The 21957-nt window shown below is 42.3% G+C and overlaps 2 long non-coding RNA genes and 1 pseudogene across 3 annotated transcripts in view; 1 reads left to right on the top strand and 2 right to left on the bottom strand.

The window, feature by feature from the left end:
- Positions 1–21957, top strand: part of LOC108586943 — a 45100-nt gene that overhangs the window by 17978 nt on the left and 5165 nt on the right. The window lies entirely within an intron of this gene.
- Positions 1–21957, bottom strand: part of LOC110743818 — a 102924-nt gene that overhangs the window by 1159 nt on the left and 79808 nt on the right. The window lies entirely within an intron of this gene.
- Positions 1720–2518, bottom strand: LOC116275696 (annotated as a pseudogene). Its single transcript, XR_004184824.1, has one exon. The product of XR_004184824.1 is annotated as a ubiquitin-conjugating enzyme E2 variant 1 pseudogene (transcript).

Here is a 21957-nt window from a genome sequence, read left to right on the forward strand (position 1 = left end):
GGCCAAAGGAGAAAATTTTCGAACTAGCCTGCCAAGCCAACTGCTGCTCTGGTTCACCTAGGAGGCTGCTGCGGAGGCTGTGATCTCTTCTGCTGGTCATTGTCACAGGGCCACAGCTGTAAGCCACAGATCAGGAAGCTGTGGCCAGAACTGTTGGATCATGGGCCACACCAAGCCCTTTGACTCCACAGCAGCAAAAGTGAGTAACATATGTGCCTCATGGACTGACTTTCTCTCTCAAGGCTCCTGCCATTATGTCCAAGTGGTGGAATAACATCACATTTGAAGTGTTAGCTGCAAGGGAGTCTGGAAAATGTGGGTTTTACCTCTTCTGGAATGGGAGGTTAGGACAGGTGCTGAAGGAGCTAATTTTCTCTACTTCCCATAATTATGCACACTAGCATGTACATAGAGCTGTGAAAAGTGAATCAGGAAAATATGAACACCCTTATATAAAAAGCAGGCAAAGGAAAAGACAGGTAACTCAAAGAAAATCAAGATGTCAATAGAAAGGAAAGGCTGTGCAACCTTATTATGGCAAGAACTGCAACTGAAATCGGCAATGACAAATCTGGTATTGTCCAAGATGCGGCAGATGAGGCACTTTTATACCACTGTAAACAACCTTTGTAAACCTTTGTAAAGGGCAGAGAAAATCATCTGATTGAATAATCCCACTACAAGGAGTGTCTGCTAAGGAAGGAGGTAACCCAGGAGGTTGAGAGGTGGTATATGCAAGCATGTCTATGAGAGTATTGATTGTAGTTGCAAAGTTTTGCAAACAATCTAATTGCTCATCAAAAAGGGACTGAGTAAATAAATTATAGCACATGTACACCACAAAATATTATACTGCCTTTGAAGAAGAGTAGCATTGCTCAGAGATGGTATCACGGGTCAACTAAGTACATAAACTTTGGAAGCAGAGTGCAGTTGATTCTACCACTTAGTAGCTGTGTGATCTTGGGAATTAATCTTTTAATGCATCACTTTTGCTACTTGTAAACCAGAGATAGTAACGGTAAAATAGGCATAATCATAACAGATAGTAACTTACTTGGCTGGAGTATTATGATAATTAAATGAAGTTATACAATATTTTCTTTTTCATTTTCAATGAATATTAATTTTTGTTATGTTTATTGCTAAAGATTAATGACCATAGCAATTTTGAGTAATGTGGTTTCAGAAGATCAAATACAGTATGATCCCATTTGATATAGAAAGCAGTGTTGTATGAGCACGCACACGTAAATAAGTGTGTTCAAAATCCTAACAGAGGTCCTCTTTGAATGGAATTTCAGGTGATTTTACATTATTTGCACTGTCCTGTATTTGTGTATGTATAAGTACATGTGTTTACGATGTGTCATGTAGCATTTCTAAAAAGCTATTTTAAAAGTTATTTAAAAGACAAAAGGCCGGGGTTGGAATTCTCTCCTTTTATTATTTGGACTAAAGTAAGACACAGCCTCCACTGGCAGACAGGGCTCCCAGGTCCCTGAAGAGAAGCGGAGAGTGTCAGCCAAGCCTGGAAACTCACTGCACTGCAGCAGGGAGCCTGGGCTCTCCTAGCAGGAGTCAGGCACCAGCTCAGATCACCATGGCAACCATATGGAAAGTTAAGAAGTTTTGAAGAAAGAAAATGCCTCTCTTTATCATTAATCACATAAAAATAAGCTTTTAATTTTAATTTTTTTTTTTTTTTTTTTTTTTTTGTTATAGCACAACTTATATATTTCAAATGGACAAAAAATTAGTATCATTTACAGTATCTTAAGATAAATTTCCTTTGAATGGGAGCTTCCTTTCCAGTACTTTGAGGTCTACAAGACGTATCTAGAAAATTTACTACTGTGGAAAATGAAGACTGCTTAAATCGAATGGGGGGGGGGGGAAGGGGAAGGGCCTGTGGTTTTTCTTTTTGATTAATTGCTGTAACACTGTCCTTCGGGCGGCTGAGGGAGTTTCATATTTTCTTTAGACATCATTAGGCGCCGAAGCTCTTGCAGGACAACTTTGATGCTATATGAATTCTGCCATTTTGCTAGCACTGATATGGCTCTTGGGTCCACCACTCCATTAGAACTATTTACTCCATTCATATTAATTTTTGTTACAAATCTTACAAAGGGGGGTGCTTCTGGGTATTTAGGTCCACATTCTATTTTAAGGCTGTATATTCGGTTTTCATAAATTGTTCTTGGAGGCCCAATTATCATCCCTGTCCATCTTGTAAGTGTCATGTCTTCGTCATCTTCTAGACCCCAGCTAACTGTGCCATCTCCTACTCCTTTCTGGCCTTCTTCGAGTTCTTCCAACAGTCGGAAATTGCGAGGGACTTTTACTCAAGCATACTTGAACTGTTTGTTTGGAAAACACTGGCATTTTCATCTGCACAGCAGCCAACTGGATTATTCAGCTACCCGGGACTGAGTCTTCTCTAGCAAACATAAAACCGAGCCCGTGGTGGCTGCCATCTTGCGTCGCTGTTGCTTGAAGGCCGGCCCCTTCTTCACCCCCCCTAATTTTAATTTTATATTTTTTGACAGCAACCCTCTTAACTCCATCCCCAGAGTCCCAGAGCAAGAATTCCAATCCTTTGACCATAGGTCCAAACAACAAATGGATGATTTGGCATATGAGATCCTTTTATAAACAGTCCTCTTTGGCAGGCTTTTCTTGTTGTGATGACCTGTGGGCTCTACAGAGATTATTGTTTAATAAGCACGTTGGAAATGAGCAATCCATATGAGTGGTCCCTTCTTCAAAACAGAATTAGGAAACCTTTGAGTAATTTGAAAGTTGACTTGGAGGCTGGATGAAGGGAACCCGTGCTTCTGCATCTCTCATGGGTGATGATTTAGCTCCTGTCTGACTGCTGTCCTGATAGGTGTCTGTCCTCATCCAGAAGATGAAGGAGGCATCCTTCAGACAGAAGCTAAAGAGAGATAACAAATGCTTCCTAATGATTATAACTATATAGAAAGCAGGCTATATAGCTACAATCATTAGGAAGTGTTTGTTTTGAGCCCAAAATATGCTTTTCTAAAACTTTCATCAACTAATTCTGATTCCAGATCAGAATCAACTCTGAGAAGGTCTAATTTTTATCCCACTCCAAAGTCCTTTGAATAGATAAAGGCCACTTCTCAGGACTGTTTGGGAAGAAGTATGTATTCTCTCTGACAGGGGATTTTAGGAGTTCTTTGGTACTAGTGGTGTAAAAATAAATCGGACACTTCCATTTATAGTCTTGTTTGAAGAACTAATGTAGTCTCTCCTCACCTCTCCCCTAACATTGTCCTTTTGATCTAATTTGTCTTCGAAAGTCAGGACAAATGTCATGCCTATGTGTTTCCGGTTCTCTGAAGAGAGCTGCTTGCTCTGTTGCTGCTCATTCCCCCTGTGGTGTGAGGATTTGTTTCCAAATCCACCTCCTTCCTTAAACCAACAGTCACTCAAGGGGGGATGGGCACAGCATCCACCTCAGATTCTCCAGTGCCTGGCCTTCTCTGGGATGTCAAATGTACAGTGCTACTGGTACAAAAGGCAGGGAGACAAGACCCTCATATCTGGCACCTCTGCCAGTGCAGCCCAAGATGACATTCGTTTCCTGATCTGCTAGTGTCTTAGTCTGTTTTGGCTGCTATAACAAAATGCCATACACAGGTGGCTTAAACCAGAGACATTTACTTCTTACAGCACTGGAGACCGGAAAGTCCTCTATTGAGGCACGGGCAGCTCCTGTGTCTGATGTGGGCTGTCTTGCCGGCTTGTAGACAGCTGCCTTCTCACTGCATCCTCACCAGCTGAACAGAGAGCAAGCTCTCTGGTGTCTCTTCTTATAAGGGCACTAGTCCCACCATGAGGTCCTACCCACATGGCCTCAGCTAGTCCTAATCGCCTCTTAAAGGCCCTGCTTCCAAATACCATCACACTGGGGGTTAGGGCTTCAGCATAAGAATTGGGGGAGGGGGCTGGGTGTGGTGGCTCATGCCTGTAATCCCAGCACTTTGGGAGCCTGAGGCAGGTGGATCATGAGGTTAAGAGATCGAGACCATCCTGGCCAACATGGTGAAACCCCGTTTCTACTAAAAATACAAAAATTAACCAGGCATGGTGGCGGGCGCCTGTAGTCCCAGCTACTTGGGAGGCTGAGGCAGGAGAATCGCTTGAACCCAAGAGGCAGAAGTTGCAGTGAGCCAAGATTGTGCCACTGCACTCCAGCCTGGCAACAGAGTAAGACTACATCTGAAAAAAAAAAAAAAAAAAAGAATTGGAGGAGGGGGCACTTTCATTTTATCACAGTGAGAATGTGGTTCAGCTACTGACAGACCTGAGTTGTCCTCTATTATTAACCAGTGAAATGTCATGGACTTTTGAGAGCTCCAACCAGAGACACACAGGGGCCTCCTGTTGGCTTTACCCAGATTTTCAGTGCAATGTTTTTGAATTTTAATACTCCTATCCGGTTTGGTCTTAAGCTGTTAAGAACAGTGTAACAAAGCCAGGCACGGTGGCTTACGCCTGTAATCCCAACACTTTGGGAGGCCAAGGAGGGCAGATCACCTGAGGTCAGGAGTTTGAGACTTGCCTGGCCAGCATGGTGAAACCCTGTCTCTACTAAAATACAAAAATTAGCCAGGCGTGGTGGCATGCACCTGTAATCCCAGCTACTTGGGAGGCTGAGGCAGGAGAATTGTTTGAACCCGGGAGGCAGAGGTTTCAGTAAGCAGAGATCATGCCATTGCACTCCAGCCTGGAAAACTCCTTCTAAACAACAACAAAAAAAGAATAGTGTAACAGGCTGGGGTAACGTGTGAAGTGGGGCTATTTGCCCCTAGAATTGCCTGCAAAGCCCCACAGCTGAGACCCAAAGGTGCTAAGCACCCCATGTCCTGAGTTCAAAGAAGTGTCAGCAGTTGGACCTGTCCCATTTAGGCGTGTTTTTATGAGAGACACCAGTTAGAGAACTGGCCCTATCCCTGTTGCCCCAATTCTCTCCAGGTGAAAGATGGCTGATCTCCCTCATGGAGAGAAAAGTAGCCTCTAATGGGGAAGGTATTGTTGATTGTTGAATAGAGTGACTATTACTTTTCTCTCCTCCTCAAAATAAGGGTGGGAGGCTCCAAATCCACAGAGGGTGCCTGAACTATTCTCAGCTACCCTCGCTTGAGAACTAGTGGTCAACTGTTGTCTCCTCTCCCAAGCATCGAAGCTTCTGGAGTGTAGAGGCAGGGACTGGAGAGAGAAGATGGAGCCCAGACATGGCCCTGGAGAAGCTGCTCACATTGCACGCAGGCGTGGTTGGGACCTGTGAGCATCCTGTGGTTCTAGTGGATGCCCAGGAGGTAGAGCTCTCTGTCTTATAGGTCTCCCCAAAAAAAGAGTTGCCTCCTGGGAGAGGGGTCCCTGAGGTCTCTGGGGGTGCTGAGGAGGTAGGGAAAGCACAAACCCAGCAGGGTTTATGTCAGGGGTGCTCTGCAGCAAGGAGGCTCTGCAGACCCTCCTCCCTCTGAGAATCCACAAATGTGTTCCCAAGGGCCCCTTACACATAAAGTGGACTGGTGTCCAGGCAGGGGTAAACAAACAAATAGAGGCAACCAACGAAATGGAGCTGGCAGACTGACCAGAGGCAGCTCAGGAGTTGGCATCCAGGCCAACTCTCTCTATCCTTCTGCCCCAGCACCACAGCAGTGGGAACCAGAAAGAGAAAGAGAGAGAGAGAGTGAGCCAAGTCCCTCTGTCCCAAGTCTCGTCTGCCTGTGGGGAGGGATTTGAATCAAACATGAGTTTGCAAAGCTACAATGAAGACAAGTCTTTAAGAACTGGAATTACACTGTTTTAATAATTGAAAGTGACCAAGAAGTGATGGAACTGGGTTGAGATATTACTAAAATCCCCTTTCTTCCAGTAGGGAGGTGTTTGCAGAGCAGACTCTTTGCTGCAGGAAAGTTACTGGGGAAAGTAAGACCATTTTATTTTTATAACAATGAGTGAAACCACTGGAGAATCAGCCTCTTTGGGTATTGTATTATGCCATTCTTATGCTGCTATAAAGAAATACCTGAGGTTGGGTAATTTATACAGAAAAAAAGGTTTAGTTGACTCACAGTTCTGCAGGACTTATAGAAAGTATTGTGCTGGCATTTGTTCCTGGTGAGACCTCAGGAAGCTCTTAATCATAGTCAAAGGTGATGGGGGAGCCAGCATGTCACATGGCGAGAGGTAGAGCAAGAGGGGGTGGGGAGAGGTGCCAGGGTCTTTTAAATAACATGTTTCACATGAACTCAGAGCAAGAACTCACTCATTACCATCAGGGTGGCACCAAGCCATGACCCTAATACCTCCCACTAGGCCCACCTCCAACACTGGGGATCACAGTTCAACATGAGATTTGGAGGTAGCAAACATCCAAACCGTATCAGGTATGTCTATAAACAATCCAGGAGCCCACAGAACGGTGCCCTCATGGAAGGCTGCCGGGAGGCTGGTCACCTCCCCATTTTTAGAAAGTTACCTGGGAGTCATCAGTCTGGTGAATGAGGCTGAGAAGTGACAGCTCCCTCCTTACTGCAGGTATGAGGAATAGTGATGGTGTGGAAGAGGCAAGATCTGACTAAGGGAAGGAGATTCATCAAGAGTGTACGATGGAGTTACCCAGCCAAGCAGCTAGGATGAGACATATCCCTGAAACAATAACCATTTGGAAGAACTTAGGATTATAGGAAAGTTGGAAACCCTTTTCATTCATCCATCCATCCACCCATGTGCCTCCCACCCTGTGTTTCTCTTTTGCAGCATTTATCACACACGCATAAATATTTGTGTAACTCTGGTTTACTGTCTGCCTCCTGCATTAGACGATATGCTCCCAAGAACACAGCCATGTCTCTTGGGCTCCACACTAGATCTCCATCCCCAGCCCAATAATGGGTGTGTGGCAGGCACTCAATCAATATTTATTAATTGAATGGATAAATGAACACTTAATCGTGGTCATTAAAATAATGTTCTTTAAATTGCCAGCTTTATTGTAAGCTAAATGTCATAGTCTCAGTAGGCTATGATCCAAAATAAGATCACGTTTCTAAGTATCCATATTGTAAGCTCTACATTGTCTTGACTGTAGAATTCCAGTCCCCAGAGTAATTCTAAGAGTTGTCTGAAGGGCTGTCTCTCAACTGTGCTCAAGACTGGTTCTCTCCATTGTTCTCCAGCCTGCCTGTGACATGCCCACACTGCTGCCCCACTTCCTGGTGGGCCTTAGGGGGTGCCTCTCCAGGAGCAAGGCTGCCCTGTGCTCATGTCCCTCTCCAGTACCCCCATTCTGGCTTTGGGGTGAGCATGAGCTTCTTTCTCCCCTTTGCCCTTTCATCTCTAGCTTGGACCAAGTTTGTCCTCTAATTCCTGGTAGCACTTTACAGACCCCAAAACCACAGAGAACAACTTAAAGCCTCCACTAGTCACTATATACAAACTCCCAAGCTTAGGACTATCTCATACAGTCTCTCTTAGGTCCACTTCCCTGACTACCTCTAGATGAGACACCACAAGTGAAGGACAGCTCCTCCTCCAGCACTGGGAAGACCCCAGGCACCTTCCTTCCTTAGGCTCAGAACACATTTCCCTTAGCACTCAGAGAGAAGCGAGAGTTTGTGGGTGGTTTTGTTCTTATTTTTTTCCTTTCCTTAACTTAGAGCCCATCGCTCTGCTGAAAGAAACCCCCGATGTGCATTATTTACTGAAACAGTCTGGAACGTCAGCATTCCAGTTCCTCCACACAGCTCTTCCCCAGTGGTAACATGTGGAAACTGCTTATGTGGGGTAGTTTTCCTAAACCAAAATATGGTCTTCCCTGCAAATAAATTCAAACCTCCTCCCTTCGAAGGCAGAAATCATTTGCAGCATCAAAAGTGTTTAATCCATTTTCAACGAAAACCATCCTATTACCTTATTATTATTACAATCCTTGTCTTTTGCAAGACATTCACTTGGATGTCAAATTCTAACACTTCTGTAAGAAATCCAGTCACTGTTTTGTACTTTTATCTCATATTCATTTATTGTTTAACAAACATTTATTGAACATTTTCGAAGCCCCTGTTTTCAAGGAATTTACATTTGAGAACAGAGATCAATTGGCCAACTTTTTCTGTAAATACCGGACAGTAAATATTTTAGACTTTACTGGCCATACAATGTGTTGCAACTACTCAACTCTGCCATTATAGCCCTAATGTAGCCAGAGACAATCTGCAATGAGTGGTGCAAGAGAAAAATCTTGCAAGGCATGCTTGTTAAAAATGGCAAGACAGATTTTATTCAAGCTACTGTAGTAAGTAAGAGGGACTTCAGTATAGAATTGCTCAGTTCCAAACATAGCACAATGAGGGGGTTAGGGGATGGAAAATTGCTAAGAGAAACTTGATTAGATATCAGGGGAAGAAGGATTCTTGCCAAACGAACCTAACAACAGAATTCTTAGGACTTAGATATAGAGGGTGAAGGGTGAGGAATTTGATCAGGTATCAAGGATGGGAGGATTTTTGGTAAACTGACTTAGCAGGATTCTTACTAAAACTGGGCTCTGGGGGCTGAGGGCAGGAAGGCAGGCTAAGATCAAGCCCTGGTTGAGAAGTGGGCTCAGAAGAAACTGAAGTTTGGCCAGGGAGACAGTCTTTGTGAAGGGGCATGCATGCCTTCCAATAGAATTTTGTTTATAACACAGGTGGTGAGCCTAGGGGCTGCAGTGTGCTGACTCCTGTTCTGGACTATACAACAGATATATAATATGGCAGGTATGACTAAGTGCTAAGAATTAAAAAAAAAAAAAAAGAAAATGATAAATGGCAAGGGCCAGATCGTATAGCAATTTATGCTGAGTAAGATAAGAAATCCTTGGAAGGTTTGAACAGGGAAATGGCTTGATTTGACTCACAGAAGATGTGGCTATTGTGTGCAGCACACTGCAGAAGGTATGGACACTTGGAGGCCAGCTGGGAGGTGACTGCAATGATCCAGTTGCCAAGACATGGTGGTTGGTACCGAAATGGTAGTGATGAATGAGGTGGTAAAAAGTGGTTGGATTCTAGACACAATTTAGATGGTAGAACCAGCAGGCTTTGCTGATGGTCCAGATATAAGGTATATGAGAAAGAGCTAAGTTCAAGGATGACTCTAAGATTTTAGCCTGAGCAGTTGGAAAAATGGCTTTTCCATCTACTGAGATGAACAAGAGCAAGGAGGAGCATGCTTTGGGCAGAGACCAAGGGTTCTGTTTGGGACATGTGAAGTCTAAGATGCCTATCAGACATCCAAATAATATGCTGAGTAGGCAGTTGGATATCCTAATTTGAGATTAAGGTGAGGGGTCTGTTTGGTGTTACAAATTTGAGTGCTATCAGCCTATGGATGGTTCTTGGAAGTATGAATGAGATTTGATGTAGAAGAGAGCCCCAAGGATTGAGCCCTGGGATGTTCTGGTGTTTAGAGGTCAGGGAGAGGAGACAGATGGTAGGAGAGAGACAAGGGAGAAGGAATCGAGGGGAAGAGCTTCTTGGGGCATCTAATGCTGCCCATGAGGTGACCAGGATGAGGGCTGAGAATGTCTACTTCTCAGACCTTGCACCAGGCTTTCTATGAGTGGATGCTAGAGCAGCAGGAGAGCTCTGAAGATTTCCTCCAGGAATGTGCATTTCATTTCCCTCTGCAGTTTCCAGCCACTGCTTTTAGAGATCTCCCAAGCCATCACTCTTTGCAAACGCCTTGTCACTAGACAAGTTGAATTTCCTTCGTGACTTGGCAACTTGGCAGGGAAATGATACCTCCCAAATTGCTCATAATCCTTGGCTAAGCTTCTCCCTTTGTACTGAAAAAGGAAGCCGTCAGAGTCACAGAATGATTTTCAGAATGAACAGGAACATTTACTGAGAAAAACGTGGGCACATCATAAACCCGCACACCCCTTTACCCTATTCCCTGGGCAGGAGGGATGAAATCTTGAAGTCTCTGCCAATATGGCATTTTTCCTCTCACAGGGTAAAAGCACAACTACACCTGAGAGGTGTAGGAAGCCTCCTGGCTTTCATATGGAGGTAAAAGTTACAGGACTGGTCTTCCATGAGTGTGTGAGTGTGTGTCTTTATGGGCAAATGTGGGGTGACAGGAGAGTGGGCAGAGGCGAGAGAGAATGACCTGGTCAAGGAAAGCAAGGAAAGACCAAAGCAGAAGATGCTGGTGACGGAGGCAGCAGGCTTTTTTTGTGCATCACCTTGAGTGTTTTTGACCCAGAATTGGCCCCATGTTTAATATTATGGATCCAGGAAATCCATCCCCTCCTTCCTCTCTTCTCTTTTTGCAACAGCAAAGATGACATTTAACTCTTTGGGTTTGCATCTGCTGATGCCTTTGTTCTATTTTTTTCCTGCCCTATTCAATTTGGGTATTGGTGTGAGAGATGAAGGTTTGAAAGTGACACTCCAGCCGTTCCCTCCATGCCACTTCTGCTGAATTATCTTGCAGTCCCCACCACTTGGCATGGCTTTCTCCAGTTCCCGCCAAGGACAGTCTTCGGCAGGCCCCTGTTTTGACACGGACTCATGCTCTTGGCACCTCCTGTCAACAGTCTTCTTGGATTATTGAACCTCTGTCTGTCTTCTAGGCTTCAAATCTTGTGGTTGGTGGATCATCGGCTGTCCCTGAGTACAGCTGAGAGCCACAGAATTGATGGGGCCTCTAGATGGTTTGGGTTCCAAACCAAACAATATACAGGTATGCCCTGTGTGTGTTCAACACAGCTCAGGCCAGCAAAGTATTTAGATTAGGGAGATGCTCATAAAGATGGATTGTTTTTTGAATTATTTAATGATTATTTTTGTTACTGAGCTTTATCAAATCAGAGTATAGCATTTGTTGATTGTCCTGGCTACTAGATATCTAGTCGCAAAAAAGTAGGTAGGGAAGAAAGAGTTTTGTAGGTGGTAGAATAATGTATTATTTTCACATCTGCTACCAGAATTATTCTCAAGATGGAAACTATTTTAGGAAAGTATCTTGACAAGTCATTTGGGGATGTGATAGGGAGCACTGAGGGGTTGCAGGAGTTAAGACAACCAAAGGAATTTCAAAATTGTTGTGCATTAGATATTGAGGCTTAGGAACAAGGAGAAAAGAGAGAGGAGCTAGTGTGGTGGACAGAGGCCAGTGAAGTGCTCCTGTTAGTGGAAAGGAGGGCTCAGGAATGTGCCCGGAGATGATAAATGGTCAGTTTGAAGGGGCTGCATTTTAGTCATGTCACTCTTCTACCTCTTGCAGTTTTCTGAAATTCTCAGTCAAGTACATTGCTCACCCAAATGCACAGCTTCTGTAAGTGATGTGCATGTGTATGTGTGCCCATATGTGTGCATGGGTGTGTGTGAATTTAAGCATGTGTGTGTACATGTGGTGGATATGTATATGTGCGTGTGAGAGAGGGAGACACACAGAGACAGAGACAGAAACAGAGAGACAGAGAATGGTTTGTGTAGATGGAGAGACCTGAGCTGCTCCTTAGGAGGGTCGCTGCCATGCAGAACAGGGAATGGATGAGGAGATAATACAGAAATAGAGTGAATTTCACAGAAGCAGGATTCTAAATCAGAGGTGGCAGAAAGGCATGAATACACAGATATCTTGTGGTGGGGGGTTGAGATGAAATGGGAGTTAGAGCCAATCTTATCTAGATCATAAAGGGCGTGGTGATGCCGGTTACACATTCTGCAAGCTCCATTAACTCTTGGTAAAACACACATGCCTGAGGCTAATAGATTTATATCCAACCATAGCTGTCCTCCACTCTCAACAAAGCAAATAATCCAGATTGTTCCTTTGCCTTTATTCCTCTCCAGTTGCCATTTTATGGCAACTTTTCATCTCTTCCTTTATCAGAGACACTTTAATCTCATTTTAGCAGACAAAATGTTAAGAGGTAAGTGTGTGATTTTATGCAATGGCTTGGGATATCTAACCCTTTCAATAGGATTATCATTTAGGGCATTGAAAGTGTAATTTAATAAAGCAACTTGGTTTACATAGAAGTACTAGGACACTAGTTGTATACAACATACTCTATTTTCATGTAAGTTTCTGAAATGCCAAACAACAAAACACTAGTACAGTGTTTTCCTGAGTCTTAAAAGGCTCTGTAGAAGTGAATTAATCTTATCACACCCCACATTCTCTTTGGAGGGGATCGACACTATCCTTTCCCTAGTCCACTATAGTATATATCATCATTAGTATGTATCAGCTGCAGAGACTGAGCCATGAAATACAAATCAGGTAAGAAATATATTAGGGAGGAATCATATAAATTGTATTTCCAGAGTAAAAAGAAATGCAGTGCAAATTTAAAATTCACAGTGAAGCTATCACAGCTATTTAGAATGCACTAAAAGTACATTTTAATAAGTATCACAGTTTACCTGTGGCCTATTAAATGCATTTTAGAGATAGGCAAAGTGAAAAGTGTAATCTGGTTTTAAGCACTTTCCACTAATATAAATTACCCAGATGAAGTATTCGGGCATGCCTGCACTGCAAAACAAGGAAGAAAACTTTACCAAACTTTTGTGTTACTGATATTCCTTACGGGCTTGGCCGTGTTAGAAATGAGTCATGTAATATAAGGGAAAATTCCTCCATGGGCTTTGAAGGCTGAACAGGCCCTCGGCTCTGTTTCTTGTTAGCTCTCTGATCTTGGGTAAATTACTTCTCTGGGCTGCAGATTGCCTGTGTGTAAAAGTAGATAGGTTAATTAATCCTATGAGTATTATTGTTTGGGTTAAATGAGATAATGCATACAAAGTGCTTAGCTCAAGTCTGGTATCTAGTACGTTCTCAAAAAATGATAGCTATTTTGTAAGCTTGTAGTCTTCTGGTCTCACCTGGCCATCCATGACCTGTGGGAGCAGGACTTTGCATGTACAGAGGAGCTGGAAGGGCCTAGGTTCAGGTTCAGGTTTCAAGTTACCAATGTTGGCTTAATCTCACAAAATCTCCACATGGTTGTAAAATGACCATCTTGTAAGACTATAGTGAAGAGTTAATGATATGATGTACATAGAAGTGGTAGCAAGGAGTCCTGGTTATACAGAGCACATCATAGCCTATATCCAGCTATTGATCTTTCCTGGTTTATGTGTTTGCCTGTCAAATCAAGGACTTGGAATAGATGATCTCTAAATTCCCTTTTCTCTTTAAAATATATATGGCACTTAAAAAGCCTTTAGCAAGGAGAATTTAATATTCCCTTTAGTTTCTATTTTTCCTCCTTTAGCAAAAAGAAAAAAAAAAAAAGAATTATTGGAGCACATGCAGATAGATTAAGAAACCAAGTAACAGTGTTTGAAATTTACCAGTGGGAGCAAAAGGGTTAAAGGAAGCCAGAAGTGGGTCATATGAGGATGAGCAACGTGGTGCAGCTGCCTTGCTCTCCTGCTCTTCCCTGGAAAGGTTTATTTCACTATCCAATGCCTCTGGGTTTTATTTTCTCTAGACCAGTGGGCCTCAAGCTTTACTGCAAATTGCAGTCACTTGGAGAGCTTTCAGGCTACTTCAAAGTCCCAGAAGCACCTCCTACCAATTAAATCTGGGTGGATCCCAAATGTCAGTATTGTAAAAGCTCTCTAGGTGATTCCAATGTGCACCCCAAAATTAAGATCCATGCCCTCCAGTAAATGAAGGGCTCAGAATTATGAATCCCATGTGTCAGCTCCCCACTGAGTAGACAGAGGCAACCCTTCTCTCCAAGACTTTTCAGATAGCACTGAGGACCTGATACCAACAGAGGAGGGTAAAATGAGGGAAATCTTGCAATTGTATTTTGTTTGCAATCCAGGCACAGTACTTGCTTTGTTCATAGGGTGATTAGCTCACATGCAATATATCTTAATGTGCTTTTGGGCAAGGAGGTGCTTTAAGGATTGCCTAATGCCACTATTCATTGAGCAGAGGGAGAAACCGAGGTCAGAGAGAAGAAATGACTCATTCAGGCTTCACAGCTGAGAAAGAAGCCAGATTCTTTGCTTTGTCCTTCATTTCCTCTGTCGCAATTGCTGGTGAAGGAGTAAAGTAAAATGTCCCTGTCCAAATAGGAGTGTGTTTGTCACATAGCAGTGTTCATAATTGTCTCAGGAAAACAACAAAAAGAAAAAAATAAAAGTAAGTGACCTGTCAGTGTGTTTGTTTGAGGCCTCGTCCCTCAAAGATAAACACCATGGATCTAAAAAAAGGAGGCAGGTTGTTGCTCGTCTGATGGCACTTCTTTCCAGGGGGACACATTTTCTCTTGTCACACTCTTCTCATTTTTAGACAAAAGCAGAAAAACAAATTCTCTTCCAGCTCACTGAGTGTGACTGACACATTTGAAAATATCTTTCTACTAAGACGGGAGGGATAGCGTGAAAAATACTCTGATCTAAGCTAAGATAAATCTATAGAGGTATTCAAAAAATTAGTCTCTTACAGAAAAATAAATGTCAGACATGAACCTTCAAACTTCGAATTCTTTCCTGACAATTTCCAGAAGACAGAAGACCCTCAGGTCTAAGAGATGTCCACTAGATGGCAGCATGACTACGGTTAAAGTATCCGGCATTCTCTGGCACAGAAAAGAGGATTTATTATACTGAATGGAGATTGGAACTCAAAAGATTTTATGGATACAAATCTATTATTAAAGAATTCTAAACTATAGAATATATATCTCTCTCTATATAGCTGTATATAAAACTAATATAGAATTCCGAATACTATTGTGTACAGTATCATACTGTCATTCTTACTATAATTCTTACTGTCACTACTTAAATCGTATGTGATTTAAACAGGTTTGACATATAGCTAAAAGTCCTTTGTTGCCTACCATAACCTTTTCTTGGCCTATCTCAGCTTTTGCCTGGCTAAACTAAAACTACATTCTTCAAAGGGCAGGGAATGTTTACTTATTAAATGGCTCTAGTCTAAATCATCAGCCACACAGCTGTGTTCCTACTAATTCTTCTTCTATCATGATTTTCACTCAGTTATAGGCAGTGGGCAGTTTCTTCTTCTATAATTTAATATTAATGACAACTCCCAATTTTTGATATTTCATGGGTGCAATATGTTACATAATTACGTTTTTACAGAGTGCAGGTCATGTGTGAGTTGTTGGGAAGGCAGAACAAGACTTTCACGGAGGTTGCACTCTAGTGGAATATATCATGACTCATATATGAAGTGCACACCTTAGAAAAAAGTAAATTCTTTCTTCACCACTCCTTTTAAGTTGAGATATCTATCCTATTGATTATGGAAAATTCTTTTGAAAATAGCTGGGTGATCTACAAACAGCCAAAAAGTTTGGACTGGAAAGGAAGTGTTGACTTTCCAAGTTTAAGGATTATTCAAAGAAGACTGAAGCCAGCCATGTTCACAGGGGAACCAGGTCCCCACCGCAGCTGTCTACTGTTGTCACCATCTGTCATGTTTAGGACACATCCACATAGCCAAGACAGAGTAAATTAGAAATTGTAGACAGTCAATCTGGTTAATTTATTAGTTAGATAACTGAATATACACACAGACTGGTCAACCAGCAGCACAAGTTACCCTCCTAGATTTGGCAAGGTAATTCTTTCCTTTTTAAAGTACTTGGTTAATAAAGCATGTTCAGATATATCACATGTGAATTTCACAACCCTATTTTCAAAAAAGAGGCAATCTGCCCCAGCTTACATAGCTAGTCAGTAAAAAGAGAATCCAGAGGTAGAGTGGTAAAGCATATATCAAGTGCACATCAGAGGTCCAGTAAATTGCCATTTTACTGTGGCTACTGTTTACTAGAAGCCTGATTTGGTACCCAGACAGTAGTCTCGTATCATGCTGTTTCCAGTTCAGTCATTTATGACTCGAGGTTTTCAGATGCTTCTATAAGCTCCTGCTTGGACTGTTTGTGCTTGATCTTCAAATTCTGCTCCCGGAGCCTTTGTACACCGAGTATCTTCTCAACTTGTGTTTTAGCGAGTTGAGGAAGGAGGGGGCATGCCTTGTCAATCTGTGGTTGGCAAGATCATAATCGAAACCACCATTGTTAGTGCACAGAGTGTAAATTAAGCAACAGGTGTGTCCAAGGATAAAATGTGAGAAGACTATGCCTCATGCTATTTGCCTGGAAAAGGCCTTTCTTGCTGCCATGAGTGGGTTTGGAGTGTGATGCTTGTTTATAACCTGGACAACGGGTGCTCTCACTGGTGCAGTGACTGTGAAAGAACACTGAAATGTTAAAGGGAATAGCTGTTGTCCACAACCTTATAAAATGGGCTTTCTGTTTCCAACAACAACAGAAATAGACAAAGAACAACAAAAAACCGTAAAGAGTAAACACAGCACAATGATGGAAAAGTGTGAGCCAACGTGGAGGAAAGGTGCCAGGGTTTCTAGGGCCTGAATTTTCCACCAAGAAGCAAATATATTTAGAAAGACGCAGCACCTTTTGACATTTGCTAAGTGACTTTGATTATTGCCTTTTCAACTGAGTTTCTGTAGTGAGCAAAAGAGGGGTGTGAAGAAAAAGCAATTTTCCCAATGGGAGTATAAAATCCTTCAGACTAATGAAATGCTTTTTCTGGTTTAGAGATAACAACCCACTTTTGGGTTTTATGCCTAATATTGATTCTTTGTGTATTTTTTATAGAAGCCTTCATGAAATTCAGTTAATTGTATTTTATTAGACTGAGAGATTGTCTTTTTTAATATTCTCCAAACCTCCTCACTCATCGCTCCCCATCCCTTCTCCATTCTCCCTATCAATATTTTAACATTGATGGATGGTTTGTGGTCGTTTTTTTAAAAAAACAAAACTTGCTCTGCCTTTTCAATCTCCTCCTAGTTCGAATGATTGCAAAAATGCTGAAAAAGCCAAGTTCCTTTAAGGAATAAGACACTGAAATATGGTCATTAAATCCTGATGGGTTTTTTGTTCTGCATCTCATAATTTTAAGGAGAACCACTTTCCGAGATGGTTGGATAAATGCAACAAATATAATGAGGCGGAAGTGAGGTCCCAAGGCAGCTTTGCAATCTACAGGGCACTCAGTTTATTTAGTTGCAAACAGTGTAAGCTATTAGGGTCTGTCTCACTAAGCAAAGATAACCCAGGAACAAAACACAGTAGACTTGGGGGAGTCAGCAGTTTGGTGGCTGCTGGTGGGGGCTGCTGTGTCTTCTATCTTTAAATGTCCTTAGTGTTTTATTTAGGGAAAGCATTATCTTGACAGAACTGCTTTGCTGTTAGGCAGTAAGATGAGTTACTTCTTGGGATAAAAGTTCTCATAAAAGAATTTGGACAAGAAGACTTTGTGGTTTATAGAAACTGTAATCTTTACTGAATGACTGGGGTGGGCATGGCAAGAGGAATTACATTTATGATTGCTTAAAGGACAAAAAGGTTCAGTTTGATTTAAACCCAGAACACGAAAGAATCATGATCATGAAAGGAAAGGGAGAGACAAGATATTATAGTGAAGAGTGCTGTCCTGGGATTTAGAAGACTTGGGTTTTAGTCCTGGTTGTGCTTAGTAGTCGTATGTCCTTGGGCAAATCACTTAACTTCTCTGAACTTCAGTTTTTCTATCTATAAAATAGGGTCTTCTGCAGGCATACAATAGATGAGGCTAAGCACTTCACACGTGCTACCAATTTTTGTTTCTTTTTTTTGGGACAGAGTCTCGCTCTGTCACCCAGGCTGGAGTGCGTTGGCTCGATCTTGGCTCACTGCAATCTCCGCCTCCTCGGTTCAAGTGATTCTCCTGCCTCAGCCTCCCAAGTAGCTGGGATTACAGGTGTGCTTCACTACGCCTGGCGAATTTTTGTATTTTTAGTAGAGACGGGGTTTCACCATGTTGGTCAGGCTGGTCTCGAACTTCTGACCTCGTGATCCGCCCGCCTCGGCCTCCTGAAGTGCTGGGATTACAGGCATGAACCACCATACCTAGCCAATGCTATCTAATGTAACTCTCTCAATTATTAGGTAGATTAAATTATGAGGTAGGTACTATTATTATTATTACTCTTATTACACAGATGAAGAAACTGAAGAATGTAGAAGGTTGGTAACTTTCCTGAGTCACTGATGGGGGCAGAATTTGGACCTAGACAGTCTAAGACTGGTGTGTGAAACCACTATATATATATCACAGGACTACCATACCACAGGACCACTCTAGAGAGATGATCCTTGGCTTGTTTACCTGATTGTGGTATGAATAAGATAAGTTAATATTTGGGAAAAGTGTTCTATAAAATAAAAACTCACATGGATGTAAGAGAATATAATTTTTAATTTATTACTAAAAGCCTCCTGTTATGGTTTGAATGATGGCATCTCTTTCTAAACTCATATTGAAAATTAACACCCATTGTGGTGGTATTAAGCTTTTGGGATGTGATTAAATCAAATCCCTCATGAATGATTTGGTGCCTTATAAAAGGGCTGGAGGGAAGTAGCACAGGCCCTTTTTGCCCTTCCATCTGTTTGCCATGTGAGGACACAGTGTTCAAGGTGCCATCTTGGAGGCAGAGACCAGGCCCTCAACAGACACTAAATTTGCAACTTCTTGATCTTGGACTTCCCAGCCTCGAGGACTGTGAGAAATACATTTCTATTACTTATAAATTACTCAGTCTCAGGTATTTTGTTACAGTAGCAAAACGAACTAAGACATCTTAACGTTAGATGTGGAGAGTGTCCATCCAATATTGTAGACTCAAGCAGCTATAAGGCTACTTCACCGGATGGGTATATTAGTTTGCTAGGGCTTTTGCAACAAACCACCACCAACTGGGTAACTTAAAACAACTGAATTTTATTGTGTCTGTTCTGGAGGCCAGAAATTTGAAATCAAGGAGTTGGCGGGGCCGTGCTCCCTCTGAAGGCTGAGGATATAATCAGACATCTTTCCTAACTTTCTGGGAGCCTCAGGCATTCCCTGGCTGTAGATGGCCACCTTCTCCCTGTGTCTCATCACAGTGTCTTCTCGTTGTGCCAGTCTGTGTCCAAATTTCCCCCTTTTATAATGGCACCAATCACGTTGGATTAGGATGTACCTCATCTTATCTTGATAATCTGTGAAGACTCTATTTCCAAATAAGATCACATTTACAGATATTGGGGATTAAGGGGTCAATACTTAATGGTGGCACAATTCAACCCAAAACTCTGGTAAACACGGGATGCAATTTGGAGTCAGACACACCAGTGTTCAAATCCAACCTCCACCATTTACTAATGCAAAGTGACTGTTAGTTTCCTATTGCAACTGTAACAAATTATACACATATAGTGACTTAAAACATCAAGAAATTTAGTGTCTTATAGTTCTAGGTGTTCTACTGGGCTGAAATCAAGGTGTCAGAAGAGATGTATTCCTTATGGAGGTTCTAACGGAGAATCTTGTTTCCTTGCCTTTTCCAGTTTTTTGAGGCCACCTGCATTTCTTGGCTCATGGTCCCTTTCTCTATCTTCAGAGCCAGCAGTGTAATGCCTTCAAGTCTCTCTCTGAATTTGACTCTGACCTTCTTCCATCTTTTGTCTCTCGTCCTCCCTCTTCTATCTTTTAAGGATCCTTATGATTAACATTGGGCCTACCTGTATAATACAGTATAATATTCCCATGTCAAGAGGCTAAATATAATCACATCTGCAAAGTCTTTTTGCCATGTAAGAGACATATTTATAGGTTCCAGGGATTAGGACTTGGACATCTTTGGGGGGAATTATTCTTCCTACCACAGTGACTGTTCTAAGCCCCCTCTGTAAATCAGAAAACTTAGTGTTGTTATTTCAAAGTGTTGTTGAGAGGCCGGGTGCAGTGGCTTGTGCCTGTAATCCCAGCATTTTGGGAGGCCTAGGAAGGCGGATCACTTGAGGTCAGGAGTTCGAGACTAGCCTGGTCAACATGGTGAAACCCTGTCTCTCCTGAAGATACAAAAATTAGCCAGGCATGGTGGCATGTGCCTATAGTCCCAGCTATTGGGAAGGCTGAGACAGGCAAATTGCTTGAACCTGGGAGATGAAGTCTGCAGTGAGCCCAGATAGTGCCACTGCACTCCAATCTGGGCGACAGAGTCAGACTCTGTCTCAAAAAAAAAAAAAAAAAGTTGTTAAAATAAGTTATTATAGGCCGGGCGTGGTGGCTCACACTTGTAATCCCAGCACTTTGGGAGGCCAAGGTGGGTGGATCACCTGAGGTCAGGAGTTTCAGACCAGCCTGACCAACAAGGTGAAACCCTGTCTCTACTAAAAATACAAAAATTAGCTGGGCATGGTGGCAGGCAACTGTAGTCCCAGCTACTCAGGAGGTTGAGACAAGTGAATTGCTTGAACCTGGGAGGCGGAGGTTGCAGTGAGCTGAGATCGTGCCACTGCACTCCAGCCTGGGCAACGGAGTGAGACTCCATCTCAAAACAGTAAATAAATAAAATAAAATAAGTCATTCTTGTGGAGTACTCAACCCAGTGTCTGGCACAGAGTAACATTTCATTACATGTTACTTGTTAATAATATGACTGGTTTCATCCATGTTATGTTCTTATGGAAAAGTTTCTTTTTAAATCCTTGTAAGTGGTGGGGAAACGTATGCAAAAATTCCTGATGTTTGTATGACTCTAAAGCAAAACATGGATGTTCTGTTTTCTGAGCAATTGGTAAAGCTACTTGTACCTAATGAGGGTGGTGGCGGGTAGCGGGAGGGCTTGAACATCATTGCGTTGTCTACAATTCTGTCCGTTTGGTTCCCTATTCAATCAAGCAGCAATTACTAGGGATCACGCTTGGGAAAACAGCCAATTTAATTTGGTGATCTTAATACAGTTAAATATTCCATTTTTAGGTACCTTAATGTTTAAAACATTTTAATGACTACTGTAACACTTACTCTGTCACCTCCCCATCCCCAGCCTCAATTTAAATCTTTTTAGCGTGTTTAATGTATCTTATATAAGCAGCCTAAAGCCATATCAATAGAATGGAATAATAAAAATCATTGTTTTTTTTATAACTACAATAACAATATAAATAATTGAAGAATACTTTATAGTTTTACAAAAGGCTTTTTCATAGCCTATCAAATAAATGACTGATTTGATGGTTGCACAAGCATTCTGGCGTGTGGACAGAGATTCTGACACTGGCCCTAGAATCAGACTGACCTACTTTCTAATCCTACTATTGCCCCTTGTGAAGTCTGTGACCGAAGCCTAGTCAAGACCTTCCCTGAGCCTCAGTTTCCTCCTGTGTTAAATGCAAACATCAGAGTTTCCTCACAGGATTGCAGTGAGGATTCAATAAGAAAATGCCCATAAACCACTCAGTACAGTGCCCGATGCGTCTCAATGACAAACACTCGCTGCCACTATTATCATGGCTACTATTATGGTAAAGAGATATTAACGCGAAGCTCTTCCAGTTCCCTAAAGTATGTTTAGGGGACTTTGTGTGAGGGAGATGTCTTTCTGTTGTGCTATCTTTCCTAGGAAAGGGCATTAGTCATTTATTATTTTATAATTTCACAGTTTCAGCTGTGCACTCAAGTTAACAGAGCCTACAGTCCAAAGTGAGGTGCACAACCACAAATGAGACTTGCAAAAAGAGCTGAGCCCAAACTGGATATTGCCCCACACGCGAGCACTGACCTCCAGCCTCTAATGGGTTAGAAAGATGGACAAAAGGGTGGGACTTGTATGGCAAATCTCTCCAGTAAGTTGAAGGGTGAGTTCTTTCACCTCAGGTCCATGTTGAGGGGTGTGAGGAAACTACCCAGAGAACCTAGCATGTGTGTCTGGCTGTGTGGTGGGCTCCACAGACCAGCCCTTGACTCAGCTCCAGAAATCCAGAGTGAAAGAGGCTGTGTGGTTGCTAAGAGAATGGCGTGA

Source organism: Papio anubis, chromosome 7 (genome assembly GCF_008728515.1).
Source record: "Papio anubis isolate 15944 chromosome 7, Panubis1.0, whole genome shotgun sequence".
NCBI classification, from domain to species: Eukaryota; Metazoa; Chordata; class Mammalia; order Primates; family Cercopithecidae; genus Papio; species Papio anubis.